This window comes from Equus przewalskii, chromosome 29, assembly GCF_037783145.1.
Source record: "Equus przewalskii isolate Varuska chromosome 29, EquPr2, whole genome shotgun sequence".
NCBI classification, from domain to species: domain Eukaryota; kingdom Metazoa; phylum Chordata; class Mammalia; order Perissodactyla; family Equidae; genus Equus; species Equus przewalskii.
Genome location: NC_091859.1, coordinates 24,886,956 through 24,903,687, shown reverse-complemented (window position 1 = coordinate 24,903,687; position 16,732 = coordinate 24,886,956). Strand labels below are relative to the sequence as shown.

General features: G+C 39.5%; 1 protein-coding gene across 2 annotated transcripts in view; it reads left to right on the top strand.

Annotated features, from left to right (window-relative positions):
• Positions 1–16,732, top strand: part of BLTP3B (bridge-like lipid transfer protein family member 3B) — a 92,066-nt gene that overhangs the window by 1,381 nt on the left and 73,953 nt on the right. The window contains exon 2 of one of the 2 annotated variants that reach the window (XM_008516383.2): positions 12,274–12,420. The exons of the other annotated variant lie outside the window; for it this stretch is intronic. The gene's annotated coding sequence lies outside the window, so the exon portion shown is untranslated. The remainder of the gene's footprint in view (positions 1–12,273; positions 12,421–16,732) is intronic. 2 annotated transcript variants of the gene reach the window in all.

Here is a 16,732-nt window from a genome sequence, read left to right as displayed (position 1 = left end):
GCGAATTCAAAGTGCTTGGTTATGACCCTTTTCTCTGTTATTTGTAAGTTAATGATTACTTCTAACTGATTTTAGGAAGAGATTCAGATATAATGATATACTTGAATAGTAAAGACAATTCCTGATTCTCCGGATCGTTGTATACCACAGGTTATATATTGGAGAACAAAATCAATATTTCTGTGATTCAGCAAATATTTTCCTCACTTAAAACATTAAATAAGATATAAACATAGTTTTTAAAAAGTAACAGATTGTGGCAGCATTTATGAATATACACTTCTTAATATTACTACACGTAAATTGTGTATGTGGTCCCATACCGAGTTATCTCATTTTCGAAGAAGGTTTTATCTTTATTTTTTATTTATTATTTAGGTAAGGTCTGACTTGTCAGATGTCCTCCAGCCTTTCTCATACTCAGGTCTATAAGAAAATTCAGACCTACAGGAAATGATTTGATGTGTATTCTCTCACCCTCCCAAGGATGATGATGCATAGCTAGTTCCATTATAGATGCATAGGAGAAAAGTTTATTCAATCAGTGAGTGCTTTATGGCTTTAGAGTTTAATTCTCTTGTAGAACTCCGGTTGAGAAGGACTCTTAAAATTTAATAGCAAAGATAATGGCTTACTTCACAAAATAGACAATACCCACATATTCAGAGTTGAGTCTTTAGGATTACTTTTTAATCTGTGTGATTTCTAAAAGCTGTGTTGTAAATAGTAATGAGGATTTTTTTTCCAGAGGTGACATTTTGAAACATTTGAGTTTTCAGTTATTTCATAGTTCAAAACTTCCTTAATTCAGATAACTGAAGAATATCAAATTCATGTTCTTTTTTTTTTTTAAAGATTTTATTTTTTTTCCTTTTTCTCTCCAAAGCCCCCCCGGTACAAAGTTGTATATTCGTAGTTGTGGGTCCTTCTAGTTGTGGCACGTGGGATGCCGCATCAGCATGGCCTGATGAACAGTGCCATGTCTGCGCCCAGGATTCGAACCGGTGAAACCCTGGGCTGCTGAGGGGAGCGCGAGAACTCAGCCACAGGGCTGGCCCCTCAAATTCATATTCTTGGTTAATCTATTAATCTTACTGCTATTGCTGTCATCTCCTAAGAAAAATACAGTTATTTCTAAATCTAAAGGACAACAATAGACTAAACAGGGTGGGTATTGTGATAAATTACAGTTAATCAAGTAGGGATGAACTTTTGAAATTACCTGAGTAAAGCTTAATTTTACAAATTATCCAGTAATGGAAATGTTACTTTGTTGATCTAATCATCTGGAATACAATCTAATACAGTTTAACAGGAAATACTTAGAACAGATAACTTTCCAATAATAGACATTCATGGGGCCAGTGAATGCGACTTATGGCACCTTCTTAAAAGAGGACTTACCTGACCATACTTTTCTCTGTAGCACTCATCTTCATCTGTCACAATACATATTTATTTATTTGCTGTTTGTCTTCTTCACTGAATGTAAACTCCATGAGGGCAGGGATTTTTGTTTTGAGTCTAGCATAATGTAGACACTCAACAACTATTTTTTTAATATTTATTTTTAAATGAGGCAAGACCGTAAGCCACCAGTATTACCACAGATACTAGGTATGACTAGTTTTCTTGTGGTTTTAGGAAGCAATGGGTAATTGAATCATTGAATAAATGCAGTGCCTTCAGTGTTCTGGAAAGGAAGGACTAGGAAAATGACCTAGGGGTTTATGTAGGGGTCTTCCATTAAGGAAAACTGTCTAGGAACCAACAGTAGAAAGAATGCTTACACTGAGCCTTGCCCAATGGTAAAACTGTAAGATTAAAACCAGTGTTACCTGAATATAGACGCTTGAGAAACTGGTATATTGGAAAAGTATGAAAAAGAAATTATTTTTAAGAGATTAACAGATACTTTAAGTAAATACTGAACTATTTGAGAAGTGTAAATCTATAAACTTGTTCCCTGCCTAATTGGTGTTTAGTTTGTATCCCAGGCATCTCTTGCACTATTTTTTTTTTCTGCCTTATCTCCTCAAACCCCCCCGTACATAGTTGTATATCTTAGTTGCAGGTCCTTCTAGTTGTGGGATGTGGGAGGCCGCCTCAACGTGGCCTGAGGAGCGGTGCCATATCCGTGCCCAGGATCCGAACCCTGGGCCACCGCAGCGGAGCGTGCAAACTTAACCACTTGGCCACGGAGCCGGCCCCTCTTACACTGTTAATAAAAAGTTTGTGTGCTTGGAACTGATCTGAAACTGAACAGAGAGAGACAGACAGACAGAGACAGAAAGAGGGAGTGCGCGCGCGCGCGCGTGTGTGTGTGTGTGTGTGTGTGGTGGGGTGGGGTGGGGATTGGAGTAGTTACATTTTAAGAGAAGTGAAACAAGAACTTTTGAAGGAGAAATTACCCTGATCTTTCATGCTATAATGCTCACAGAATATGTTTTGGAGGCTTCTCTAGGAGAGTATTTTTTCACAAGGGAATGGAAAATTCTAAAGAAAAGTTACAACAAATGTGAGAAAGGAAATAAGAGCAGGAGCTACCTTTCAGCTCAAGGCCTGTTACTGTGTGTACGTGAGTGCTCAACCAAAGGCGAAGAGGGGGAAAATAGAAGCTGGAAGTGGAGTATATTTAAGCTAGGACCTGAAAAGGGGTAGGGAAGATTTATATACAAATGCTCCTCCCTCCTTGGCTCAGGACCTGCTATGCTGGGCACAGGGTTTACTGGGGCATAGGACAGACATAACACCACACCTGGGTGGAGTCTTTATATAGTTTAAAGCCGTGGTTCTCAACCAGGGGTGATTTTGTCCCTCAGGGGACATTTGGCAGTATCTGGAGACATTTCTAATTGTTAGACTTGGTGGGGGCGGTGGGTAGAGAGTACTGGCATCTATCTAGTAGGTAGAGACCAGGGATGCTGCTAAACACCCTACAGTGCACAGTTTCCCACAACAAAGAATTATTTGGCCCAAATGTCAATACTTTTGAGGTTAAAAAACTGGTTTAAAGTATACATATGTGTGTCAGATGATTGAACTAGTGTACTGTGCCAGTTAAGTTTATTTTGTCAGCAAACACCTGCTCTGTTTATCTTAGGTAAAAAGGGAAACGTAACAGGAAGTTATTGAAGTGGGTCATAGAATCAGGGGAAGGGTAGGAACTAGCCAGCTCCTAGATCTTCTGGAAGAGTTCTTGGACCTCAGCATGACTGATATTTTGGACAAGATAATTCTTGTTGTGAAGGTCTGCTCTATGCATTGTAGGATGTTTAGCAGTATCTCTAGTCTCCACCCAATAGCACTCCCAGAGTCTTGACAGTGAAAAATGTCCCCAAACATTGCCTGTGTCCCCTGAGGGGCTAAATTGCTCTTGGTTGAGAACCACTGCTTTAGAGTACTGTCCCGTCTCTTACAACTCCCAATCTGTGAACTTTGCCATCAAGTTTCAGATTCCTGGAATAGAGAACCTGTTCGGCCCAGTTCTATTTATCCATGGATCAGTTGTTACTGAACCCAGGTTCATTTTTGCCCGTTGCCCAGAAAGCCAAACAGCAAGACGATGAGACTGCTACAGAGAGAGGGTTTAATTCACAAGGTAGCTAAGTGAGGAAGCAAGAGCGTGAGTCTCAAATCCACTTCCCCAAAAATAGGGACTCAGGGATATTTATGGGGTAGGGAGGCAGGGTCATCTGAAATGTGGAGATAGATGATTGGAGGTGAGGTAATTCATCTGCGCAAGAGTTGTCAGACTTCATGGCTCTTCATAGGACGCATGTTCACAAAATGGTGGCATTAGCGAGATCCGAGGGTGGAGTTTTTAGCCTCTTGACGTCAAAAGGTCACTTATCAGACATCTGCACAGGCCCAGTTGATGGGTTGGTGGTCTCACCCTGCCTGAAGTAGACAAGGGGTTCTAATTCCTGAAAAACAGCTCAAACACCCATTACCATGGTGATCCACGCTCCAGGGAGATGTTATCTATAGGAACCCAGTGGGAGTGAGATAGCATATTGCCTAAACAGCATGGTTACCAATGAGTGGGTAAACAGCTAAAAGCTATAATCAGTAAGTGCAAAAAGGAAAGAAAACTTTAGTTTATAGCTACTTAATCATCAATGGCTAACTGTTTGCCAGTTTCACAGTTAGCAGTGGCGGAGGGTTATACAGCAAAGATATGGTCATGGGGAGAACTCTTTTGAGGCAGGCTTGCTGCTCCATTTGGTGTCTTTATTAAGCACTGAATTAAATTCGATTTCAGAGGGCCTCATTTGCTATGTTAAGGAAATTGAACTTCATCCTGGGAGGTGACTGCTAGTAAAGAATTCCAGACAAAAGAGGGACATGATCATTAAAGATGCCTGGTTTTCAGTGTGGTTTTTGGAGTACAGGGTTCAGGAGCAATTGTCTAGGATGGAAATATAGCGTCTCAGAGGGACTCTGATTAACTTAAGTAGAAAAGTAATGTATTGGGAGGATATCAGTATCCCACAGAATTTATGGGAAGGTTAGAGAACCAGACTTGGAAAGGGACTGGATCCAGGCCAACTCCAAGGATTTAGGTAGGAGAAACTACATGACATTGATGAGGACTTTTAGGCTGCTTAATTTTAAAACGGTTTATGATGAGGACTTTTAGGTTGCTTAATTTTAAAACGGTTTATGATGAGGATTTTTAGGCTGGTTACTTTTAAAACTGCAGATGAGAAGCAGGCTCCGAGGACTGGAATTTTGCTTGCCCTTTTGAGACATTTGCGTTTGTGAAGGAAGGGGGGATGACCTTGTAGGGACCTGAAATTGGCCACCCCAGGATATGTCTCTTTGGCATCAGGATTGTTTTGGGCTGATTGCTTTCGATAAACTGGGACAGGGAAGGAGGCTCTGGGGAATGGAACTTGCCCTTGTTGGGACACATTTACATTTGTAAGGTAAATCTCTACCTGTAAAACGTGCCTCCCTCTCTGTACCAGGAAGAAGAGGAGAGATGACCTTGTCCCTAGAAGCTCTTAATGGGGAAGGCAAGAACTTAAGTTGGTTGCTGTCTGGCAATCTCATGTAACTGGTTTAGGGTGGTGGCGTCTAACCTTTCTAACCTTTACTTAATCCGATTTGATTCTTGTCTAAAAGTCATGAGATCACCCAATGACCAGACCCCACCTGCACTGATACCATTTTAACTTTTTTTTTTCATGTTCTTTCCTTTGTCTTGTAAAGAGATGAATCATATACCTATGCCTTAAATTTAGTTCCAACTCTCAACTTGGGGCAGCAGCAGCTCTGCCTGCCCATGGGTCCTGTCCCCATGCCAGCGGCGGCAGCAGCAGCTCCCCATGCCAGCAGCATCTCTGACTGCCCGTGGGTCCTGTCCCCCCGCAGCAGCCTGACTGCCCGTGGGTCCTGTCCCCATGCCGGCAGCAGCAGAAGCTCTGACTGCCCATGGGTCCTGTCCCCATGCTATTCTATTCTCTAAATAAAAGAGCACTACTGCCAGATCTTAAGAGTCTAAGAAATCTTTCTTTGGACTCCTTGGCTCACCGACCCCGCATCAACATGATGTGTTCCCTAAACTAAGGGGAAGCAACAAATAGAAAGGTAGGGTGGCCTGAAAAGATTGTTGAATATTTGGATTATTTGTTAAGGAGATTAGGAAGAGTTGAGCACTTGTAGGAGCTTGTGACTGAATGGCAGTGTGACAAGAGGGTTTAGATAGCCTCACAATGTATTTATGGGATGCCTTAGGCTGTGTAAGGAAGAAAAGGGGAGGGCAGCAGCTGATAGCCTAGGGAGAAAAGGAAAGAACCATCCTGAGATTGGAAATTTTATCTAGGTGAAAGAGCAGTTGAGAAAAACAAATGAGGGAACTGGAAGGATTGGAAGTTTTGTCTGAAAAGTTTCGTATTAAAGTTTAAGATTTTAGAGGTAGAGTAGGCCTAGTTTAGGGCGAGGTCTTGTTACCAGTTGAACTCTCTCCCCAACCAGGGAGAGACCTGAGGAAGGGTCTCTTGCTCTTCTTGGGGTTCTTCCTCTGTTTGGTGTCGCAACTTTGAAAGGAGACTGAAGCTGAGCTTTCAATAGCACAAGCTTTATTGAATCGTCAAAGAATGTAAAGTGGGAACTAAGTTTACAAATGAATGTCTCAGCTCCTGGGCGATTAAGCAGCTGTTATAATGGGTCAGGGTAATGAAGGGGAGCAATATTCGTGGATATTCTGGGAGCTGGGCAGGCTTTTTTCCCGGGTAACAAGGGTGCCACTCTTTGCTTTCCTTATGTGGTTATATTGTGCGGTTGCTATGGCAGTTGTAAACTGTCATGGTGCCGGTGGTTGTGTTCCATAATATGGTAATATATTACATTAAGCGTATAATAAGCTACCTGGTCTATGTCAGGTCAAGTCAGACTGCCATGTTGCCTTCAACCGGTTTTAACTGGTTTTGACTATATGCCTCCGCAGTCTCCTCCTTCCTCTTTTTGTGGTTTCCTGTAAGCTAGAGAATGGTGTTAGTCTTGTTCCCAGCAGGGTTGCAGTTAATGTCTTATGGGGTCGGTGGGCCAAGTAACAATATCAGATAAGGCCATGGAAGTGAGTTGCTGAAGAGAAGTTAAGGTGCCTGTAATTGGAGATGAATACTGCTAGGTCTGTAATTGTTCCTGCATTGGACATTCTTAAAAGGAAATACAACATAGATTAGACTGTCAGAAATTATTTTCTCAAGTGATAATTTTATATAATTATTGATAGGCTAATTATTTACATCTTTCGCTTTTACAGTAAAGATCAATAAATAATTTTTGAGAGTTTATGTATACCAGGTTCTTGAGCACTGGGCATTAGAGATACAAAATTGGATAAGACATGGTCTCAGCTGTTGGGAAACTTCAGTGATTCTATTCTGGCATAAGAAGCATGAGTAGGATCACTAAATGTAACCTATTTCTAGAATTATACTGCCAGAGGAAATTTGTAAAATCTGGTTTACTTGGATCGGACAACTGGGAAAAGATTCATTAAATATTACCTTTTAGGCTTATAAATAAATTTACCTTTATAAGTTTGGGGACTTTTTTTAAAGTAATTTTTGGTTACATAAGTTAACGGTATTCTTAAATGTTATTATTATTCTAAAATAATCTCCAATAATGTTGATTTGGACACTAGGTATACTAGTTGTTTCTTTTCTTTTCTTTTCTTTTTTTGAGGAAGATTAGCAGTGAGCTAACATCTGCTGCCAGTCTTCCTCTACTTTGTATGTGGGATGCCTGCCACAGCATGGCTTGCCAAGCGGTGTCATGTCCGCACCCGGGCTCCAAACCAGTGAACCCTGGACCGCTGAAGCGGAACGTGTGCACTTAACCGCTGTGCCACTGGCAGGCCCTACTAGTTGTTTGTTTAGCAAATATCTACTGGGTGCTACTTTGTACTAGGTGTTGGTCCATACTGCTGGAGCAAGAATCCCTGCCCTTGATGCAGTTTACATTTTAATCAGAGGAGGCTAATAGTAAATAAATAAGTGAAGTATGTTGTATCAGTTTGTGATGAATGCTATTGAAAAAAATACAGGGAAAGGGGATAGGAAGTGCAAGGCAGTGGGGATGGAGTCTGCAGTTTTAAATCTGGTGATCGAGAAGGCTTAACTGAGAAGGTATTTGAAAAGAAATCTGAAAGAGGTGGTGGGAACAAATGCAAAGATTCAGAAATGGAACCTTGCTTGTCATTGTTGAAGTATATCGAGGTCACCAATGTAGGTGAAGTGGAATGAGGAGTCAAGTGAGTAGAGGAAGATAAGATTAAAGAGAAAACAAGGGCTAGATCTTGTGGGGCCTTTAATGACTTCGGCTTTTACCCAGAGTGAGATTGGAAACCACTGGAAGGCTTTGAGCCAGGGATCTCAATGCAGCCTTGTGATCCTAAATAAATAATAGGAGGGCAAGAGCAGAACAGGAGCCCAACTGAAAGTGCTAACTATCCTGGTGAGAAAGATTAGCCTGGATCTAGGAAGATGCAGTAGAGTTATTGAGATGTAGTTAGGTTCTAGATGTATTTTGAAGGTAAAGCCACAGGATTTGCTGATGGATAGATTGAGAGAAAGAGAGAAGTCATGGATGACTCCATAGTTTTTGACATAAACCACTGACAAGATGGAGTTGCTCTTAACTAATTTGGAGAAGATTGCAGGAGGAGCAGGCTTATGGAAGATCAGAAGTTTGGTTTTGGATATGTTAATTTGGATGCCTGTTAGATATCTAAATGGAGATCCCTTTTATTTGTGAACTAATTTAGACTACACATGTTTTAGTCTGGCAATGACAATGTCAGTGTTTTTTGTGTGGTTATCTTTTGGTTTATGCAAAAGATAGTTACGACAAAGTGAATTGTAAATTGGATTTTAGGGGTTGGATTTTTTTTTCTTTTTCTGCTGTTAAGTGCACTTGTAGAAGCATCTGAGATTGAGCAGGTGCCCATTTCTTTCACATTAATTTCCACCTAAAACCAGATATTGATTTTTGCAAAAGTTACTCTCAGGAGATTGATTTGAAAACTTCCGGTGAAAAGCAGGTTGGATGTTTGATCCATTGGATATTGTAATATGACCATCCTAGAATCAGAAGGGATTTGTTCCTGTCTCAGAGAAGGAAATCATTAGGACAGTGAGATTTGTGACTTACCCAAGGTTTGACAGGTAGTGTTGTTACCGCACAAAGGGCACAGTCTGCTTGCCGCCAGACAAAAGCCAATTGTCAAGAGGCAAATGGTGGCAGAGAAAGGGCATTTTATTACAGCTTGCTAGCAAGCGGGAAGATTGCTGACTAATGTCCAAAAGAACCATCTTAAGGGGGCCACAGAATCTTGAAGCAGTTATTATAGGCCAGTAGGTCATAGGGGAGGGAATTCGGAGTGTTGACCTAGGAGACCAGATCTTTCAGTTTTCACTGATGATGGCTATCAGCATAGACTCTCTGTTTGAGGGGTCATCACATTTCTAAGGAACTCAAAAGAACGAAGTCATCGTCTTATCGCAGCAGGGAGGTACATGTGCAAGCAGGGGTCATAAAATCTACGGAGCAGGTAGATAGATCTCCTGGAGGGTGCATATCTAACTGGGTTAGTTAGTCAGAGGTCATTCAAAGTTACGTTATGGTTTCTCTTCTACAATAGGGCTTCCCTTATGTCAACCTTGTGTTGAGCTGGCAGTGTTGAGTGGTTAAGTCACTGACCCAGCACCTTTTAATTTGTTTGTTCTGTGTTACCTGCCCAGACTGTTGTTCCCACCTAACAGTTTGCTTTTCTTTCACTAAGTTTTCAGCATTTCCTTTTTTACTCTTTTATAGTGTTTCACCATGCTGCTGCAGCATCCCTTGGGAGATTTTTTTATGACTTGGGAATCCTTTGACTCTGCAGTCCTTTGCAGCTTGGGGAGCATAGTCTTTTGAATCAGCAATTCTTTGAAGTTGGGCAAACACAATTTCTCCATTCATTTCTTTTTACTTGCACAATTTTTTTTGCAATATTACTTTTTGTAGTATTATACTTTGCCTTAGTACTGCAGTTTCCAGCCTAAACATTTCCTTAGTAGGTCAATGTCTTATCAGTTATATATGTTTTAAACTCTGCATAATGCACTGCTTAGCAAAAATAATTTAATAGTGCTATTAAATATTGGTATTTAACTAGTTGTTATTAGTGACTGGAGCTCAGACTAAATGTAAGTTACAAGTGAAAGACTTTATGGCTATTTTCATGAGTGAAATATGAGCAGTTGTATCAAGGCCAAGTTATTAAAACAAAATTGAAAGCTGAAGCAAATATGATTCAGAATAGAGAAATTTGTTTGATTTTTCAGGCATTAGATTTACTATTTGTCTGTCTGATAATTTATTGACTTATGTTGAGACTTCTCCCAGTCAAAATGAACTTTGTGTATAAATTTTTTTTTTTTAAGATTTTATTTTATTTTTTTTTCCTTTTTCTCCCCAAAGCCCCTCAGTACATAGTTGTATATTCTTCGTTGCGGGTCCTTCTAGTTGTGGCATGTGGGATGCTGCCTCAGTGTGGTTTGATGAGCAGTGCCATGTCTGCGCCCAGGATTCGAACCAACAAAACACTGGGCCGCCTGCAGCAGAGCGCACGAACTTAACCACTCGGCCACGGGGCCAGCCCCTGTGTATAAATTTTGAATCTGTATTAGTCTATCCTTTAAGACTTAATTTTAGCTATATGTATATGTATTCTTTTATCTACTCAAAAATACCATTAAGAGAGGCATCTCTGGCTTCTTTTTGCCACTGCTAGAGTAGCATCAAGTGTTCTTTTCCTCTATTGTTGTCTATTTGTAAGGCTTTTGTGTGTAATTTTATTGTTAGGAAATAATATTTAGGGATAAACTTAGTAATACTAGAAAATTCACTGATTTTAAAATTTGGTGAAACTATGTTTTTAGCATTAAATTGAGTTTCTGTTTCAGATTTTTCTTCTGCTGTGATGCAACTTTATACATAAATGAACTGTACTATAAAAAGGGGCATCCGTAAAATATAAGATTTATCTTATCTTTTTTTTTTTTTTTTTTTTTTAAAGATTTTATTATTTCCTTTTTCTCCCCAAAGCCCCCCGGTACATAGTTGTGTATTCTTCGTTGTGGGTCCTTCTAGTTGTGGCATGTGGGACGCTGCCTCAGCGTGGTCTGATGAGCAGTGCCATGTCCGCGCCCAGGATTCGAACTGACGAAACACTGGGCCGCCTGCAGCGGAGCGCGCGAACTTAACCACTCGGCCACGGGGCCAGCCCCAGATTTATCTTATCTTTAAGGGATAAATACGATTATCCCTACTGGTGTCATTCATTTATTTTTTTCTGCTAATACTTAAAGAAGGTTCTCAAGATATGTAAATAAGATAAAGAGCTACGAATGTCTTCTGGAAACAGTATGGTACATGAGTGAGTAAATAGAATTCAAGATAGAATATGTCTTATGAGAAGCACAAAGTACTATATGCAACTTTAATGGAAGTGGAGACAATGAGACAGAGGTGGTCTAAGTCTCAGAGAAACTTGTAAAGAGATAATAAAATAAAAGCACAGAAACAACAACTTGAGTGATATAAAATGGATAGTTATTAAATCTATTTTCTCTGACTACAGCATGCATACCAGGGGAATATTTAAGGCAAGTATTTAGAGAAGTTAAGGGTAACTTACCTGCAATTTTATTTTCCACTATTATCCAATACTACACTTTCTCTTTTTTTTTCACCCACCCATCTTTTGTTGTCTTCCTTCCTGCAGCCAGATTGTCTGCATCCCTTCATGATAGGCCATCCTCTCAGGCTTCATTTTACTTGTACATCTTCCATAGGCAGCTTTAACTAAGCTAGTCTTCACTAGTCATCTTCATTTTTGAACTCCTTTAGGTCTAAAAATATATTGTTTGTTTTGTTAAAACAAAAATCTGTAGCTTGTCATCTTTTTAAGGGGAGAATCACCCTGATAGGCTTTGAATTATGAGGGCAGTGACTGTGCTTGTCCTATTGGCCGTTGTCTTTAGCATCTGCCACATTACCGTGGTACATAGAGTTGTTCAGAAACATTTTTAGCTGACTGGAGAAATAAATTTACACTACTTTGGCCTTTGTAGAATACGTAAGGCATAAATTGGTTGCCCTGAATGTATTTTTGGCAGGTTTAAAAAGTTGACTTGTATTCAAGAATTTAGATTAAAAACTTTTTGATAAATACTATTGTTTTTGAATTTACTTTGGAGTACATTGATATAGTTTATTGCTGGATCTCTCTTTGGTTTGTGAGTTACTGTTCATAGGTTATTTACTCTTTAGTATTCTCTATAAAATGAAATGAAGAATACAGTTTTAACTGGGCCTTTTGGCAGTTAAACTAATTTGACAATTTGTATTTGTAGAGTGCTTGTCTTTTAGAGTGCTTGTCATAATTGGTTCCATTTAATATCGAATTATAGAATTCAGCCTTTGTATAACTTTTGTTATACATTTTGTTACTTAATATTTTTGATATAAAACTTTTAAAAAATATATTTAATAGAATAGTAGCAATATCAGTGGTAGAGAGAATGAAGAAAATCATAAATGGTTAATTTACCTTAGAATTTAAGCACTGTTTGCCTGTAGTTAATCCAGTGTGAAATACAACTGTATCTTTGTAAGTGCATCACAGCTAAATATTTTTATCATATCGTTCCTTTCCTCTTCCTTCCCTTCAACTTGCTCCCTCTGTGTTCCCTGTGTACCCATTCCCTGCAGCGATCCCTGCTGGCTGTGGTGGAGATTGGTGTGCTGTGAATTTCATAATCACCCAAATGAGTACCAGAGGAGTCTAAGAAACCCTGGCAACTGACTGCTTGCTTTCACCAGGAATAGGGACCTTTTGTCTGAATTTCCTGCCCTCAGGTAATACTTCTATTCCCCATCATTTTGGGGTTTCTTTTCTTTCTATAAATGCAAGCACTTATTATGCCCCACATAAAGATACTTGGAGAATATTTTCTAATTCTTATTATTTTTGTCAGATACTGATTTCTTTTTTTTTACTATGTAGCTACAGGCTCCTACAATTCCTCTCTTAGAATGTCTTTTCTAATATCTGAGGTTTGGCAATGCACTGAAAGTTACCACTAGTTGTTTCTGATGTTGCAAGAGAGAGTTTTGTACCTTACAGTCAGCTATTTGGAAATAGTAGTTAGCATTTGACCTACTCTTTCATGGGCAAGGCTTCATATTCTAATGTAAATAAGGAGGTATGAAGGCTCTTTGTGAAGAAGATGTTTTGATCAATTCTCTCATTGAAGGACTTGAGTTTATTTTGTGTACTTAATGTTAATTACAGTCTTTATCAAAGAGATTGAAATAACTCTCATGAACAGCAGTAAAAGTAGAATTCATTTTTGAAGAATGTAAAGGCTCCTCACCCCATTCTTTTCTTCTCTCCTCTGCCCTTTTTAAAAATTCGTTGTCAGGAAAGCAATTATGTTATAAAACCAGATTCCTGGAAATGGCGCTGAATTTCTTTCAACTTAGGACTCAGTGAAAAACTTAGAAACTCATACCATTAAACACTTCTAATACTTGCGAAATTTATCCACATAAATGGTTTGAACCTATTCTAAAAGTCTAGTAAGAAATTGGTATTTAAAGACTAACTATGAACAGAATTGTGCAGCTCATTACAGATTTACCCTAGGAGTAATGGGACAGTTGATAAACTTGTTGGTCATATGTTATCTAGCAATTGTACGGGTATGATGACCTAAATATTGTTTCCCAGTATTCTTGTCTGGCTTGATTCCATGCTATCATTTGAGTATCTGGATCTCAACCAGAATTGCCAAGGGAAAAATGCCAAGCTTGAACCTAAGGTAGACCATTAGGGAAAGCTTTGAGATTCTCTTTAGAATATTCGTAGTTAAGGACTTTTGTTATTTATGATGGCATTCAAGGATGGTTCTGATTTTGTATATACCTCTAGCAAATCCTCTGGGACTTTTGTTCCTAAAGTGTAGTCATAACTGTAATCCTTTGCTTTTTCTAGATTACATCTCCTTAACATATCTTTTTTGGCCTGGTTTATGCTTAGCTTATTGAAGATGAAGTGTTAGGATTTTATTCTAAGTTTAAACCACAGCTATCCATGCATTTATTCAAGTCACTTACCAAGAATAATTTTTTTCTTCTTTACCTTCTCATTTTAATCAATTATGATTCCTTTTTATTTAAATAACTCTTGAATTTATCTTTTTTATCCTGAACTAGTACATAGCAGACTACCTGGCACAAAGTAGATATTAATAAGATTTGAATATCTCTGCTGTCACTACTCAGATTTAACTCATCATTTCTTGCATAAATTGTTGAAACTAAATATTCTCATTTCCTTCTGTTCTTTTTCTTTATACCATGCTTGGCACTGTTACCAGAGAAATCTTTCCAAAATGCTAATCTTCTCATTTAATTTCTTAGTAAAAATCTTTTAATGGCTCATGTTTAAGCTTTTTTTAATAAAAAAAATTTGCTTATAACAGTAGAATTTTTTTGTCCAAAGAAATATTAAAATAGTACTTCACTGCATGAAACAGACAAAAGTAGAGCTTCTCTAGTTGAATCAGTCATTAGAGGGGATCAGCTGTCATATCCTTTCGCTTGTTTCTTCTCCTACCTGGGTTGAATCATGAGCAGTCTCCTTAGGGGCACTGTGGGAACAATACTGATGTGTGGGATGAAACCCACGTTCCTGGGCATGGGATACAAGACTCCTTCATGATCTGGCATTAGTCCATCTTTCCAGGCATATCATTTCTTTCCAAACTACCTGGTGCCTTATACATCATCTGTGCCAACTGTGTGTGATCTTGTAACCTTGAACCTGCTGCTGCTCTGCCTGAAATGTCTTCCTCTGCCCTATTCACCTGGCAAAAACTTACTCTTAAAAACATAGCTTATGTGTTGCCTCCTCCATGAAGCCTTCCCAAAGCAGTATTCTTTTTAACAGAATTAATCACCTCTTCCCTTGTTCCGCCATCTTACCTTGTTCTCATTTTTATTGTAATAGCTGTGACATAGTGCCAGACACAAATAAGAACATAATGCACTGCAGTGATTTGTTTATGTGCTTGTCTCTAATATTAAACTGAGAGGTCTTTGGAAGCAGTAGTTGTGTCTTATTTGTCTAAGTTACTCAAGAGGCTAATCAGGGCTCAGTTTTTACCATGAAGGATGATGTATGTCTAGTTGTGTCAGATCTTCTGATGTTTCAACAAAATTCAGAAACCCAGATTTTAATGTAAGGTCTACCCATTTTAAATGTTAGCCAGAAATTCAGGTCTTTTAAAACACTGTGTAGGCCAGGCAAAACATATCTGTGGGCAAAATATAGCTTACAGACTGCCAATTTGCAGCCTCTTCCATTCTTTAAATGTTTATGTGGAAAAACTGGTTAGACAAGACTGGTTGAATTTCTTTACATATTACAAAAATAACAAAGCCAAACAAACTTTTAAAATTAAGAATGCTGAAGAAAAAAGGTAATTTATTATGAGTGTGCCTGATCTTTGTTCCATTAACACTGCAGGTTTTTGTTTTTGTTTTGTTTTTGGTGAGAAAGATTGGCCCTGAGCTAACCTCTGTTGCCAGTCTTCCTCATTTTGCTTGAGGAATACTGTTGCTGAGCTAACATCTATGCTTGATAAGCAGTGTGCAAGTCCACACCTGGGATCCAATCCTGTGAACCCCAGGCCGCCAAAGTGAAGAGCATGAACTTAACCACTACGCCACCAGACCGGCCCCTAGGTTTCATTTTTTAAAAAAATAACATCTGTCTTAAATAATTTTTTTAAAAGATTTTATTTTTCCTTCTTCTCCCCAAAGCCCCCCAGTACATAGTTGTATATTTTTAGTTGTGGGTCCTTCTAGTTGTGGCATGTGGGATGCCACCTCAGCATGGCTTGACGAGTGGTGCCATGTCCGCACTGAGGATCTGAACCAGCAAAACGCTGGGCTGCCAAAGCAGAGCACACGAACTTAACCACTGGGCCATGGGGCTGGTCCCTGCCTTAAATATTTAATAAGCCTCACAAATTGGCATTGAAAGCTCCTTGAGGGTGAGAATTGCCATCTACTGCTATAGTGGTTACTAAATGTTCAGTAAATATTGTTGAATTGAAAATCGATCGGTACGATAATAGAATGGTAATTGATCTAAAATACCTTTTAAGTTAAAACTATACAAATTTGGAGCCAGCCCTGATGGCCTAGTGGTTCAAGTTAGGCACTCACTGCTTTGGCAGCCCAGTTTGCTTCCTGGTTGCAGAACCACACCACCTGTGTGTCAGTTGCCATGCTATGGCAGTAGCTCACGTAGAAGAACTAGTATGACTCACAACTAAGATATACAACCGTGTATTGGAGATTTGGGGAGGATAAAAAACACCCAGGAAGATTGGCAACAGATGTTACCTCAGGGTGAATCTTTCCCTGCAAAAAAAAAGAAAAAAGAAACGAAAAAGGAAATTATCTTAAAAAAAAAATTGGACAAATTTGATTATAGTCTTATCTCTGCCTTGGTGTGACCTTTAGCAGTTGACTTAACTCCTCTGGGTCTCACGTTCTCTACTATAAAGTGAGGACTTTGGATTAGAGGAACTTTCGAGGTGCTAAAATTCTTCTTCTTTTTTTGATTGGCACCTGAGCTACCATCTATTGCCTATCTTTCCTCCTCCCCCTCCTCCTCCTCCCCCTCCCCCAGCTTGTTGTAGGTCCTCCTGGTTGTGCTATCTGGGACACCACCTCAGTATGGCCTGATGGATAGTGCCATGTCCGCACCCAAGATCTAAACCAGCAAAACTCTGGGCTGCTGAAGCGGAGCGTGCGAACTTAACCACTCGGCCATGGGGCTGGCTCTCATAAAATTCTAAAGTTCTTTGATATTCTTTGTGAGTATGAGGGCTGCTTATGACTCTATGCCATTTTGGTGTTTTTTTTTTTTGAGGAAGGTTGGCTCTGAGCTAACATCTGCTGCCAATCCTCCTCTTTTTGCTGAGGAAGACTGGCCCCGAGCTAACATCCATGCCCATCGTCCTTTATTTTATACGTGGGACGCCTGCCACAGCATGACTTGCCAAGCAGTGCCATGCCTGCACCCAGGATCCTTCACTGGTGAACCCCGGGCCGCCAAAGCAGAATGTGCGAACTTGACCGCTGCGCCACTGGG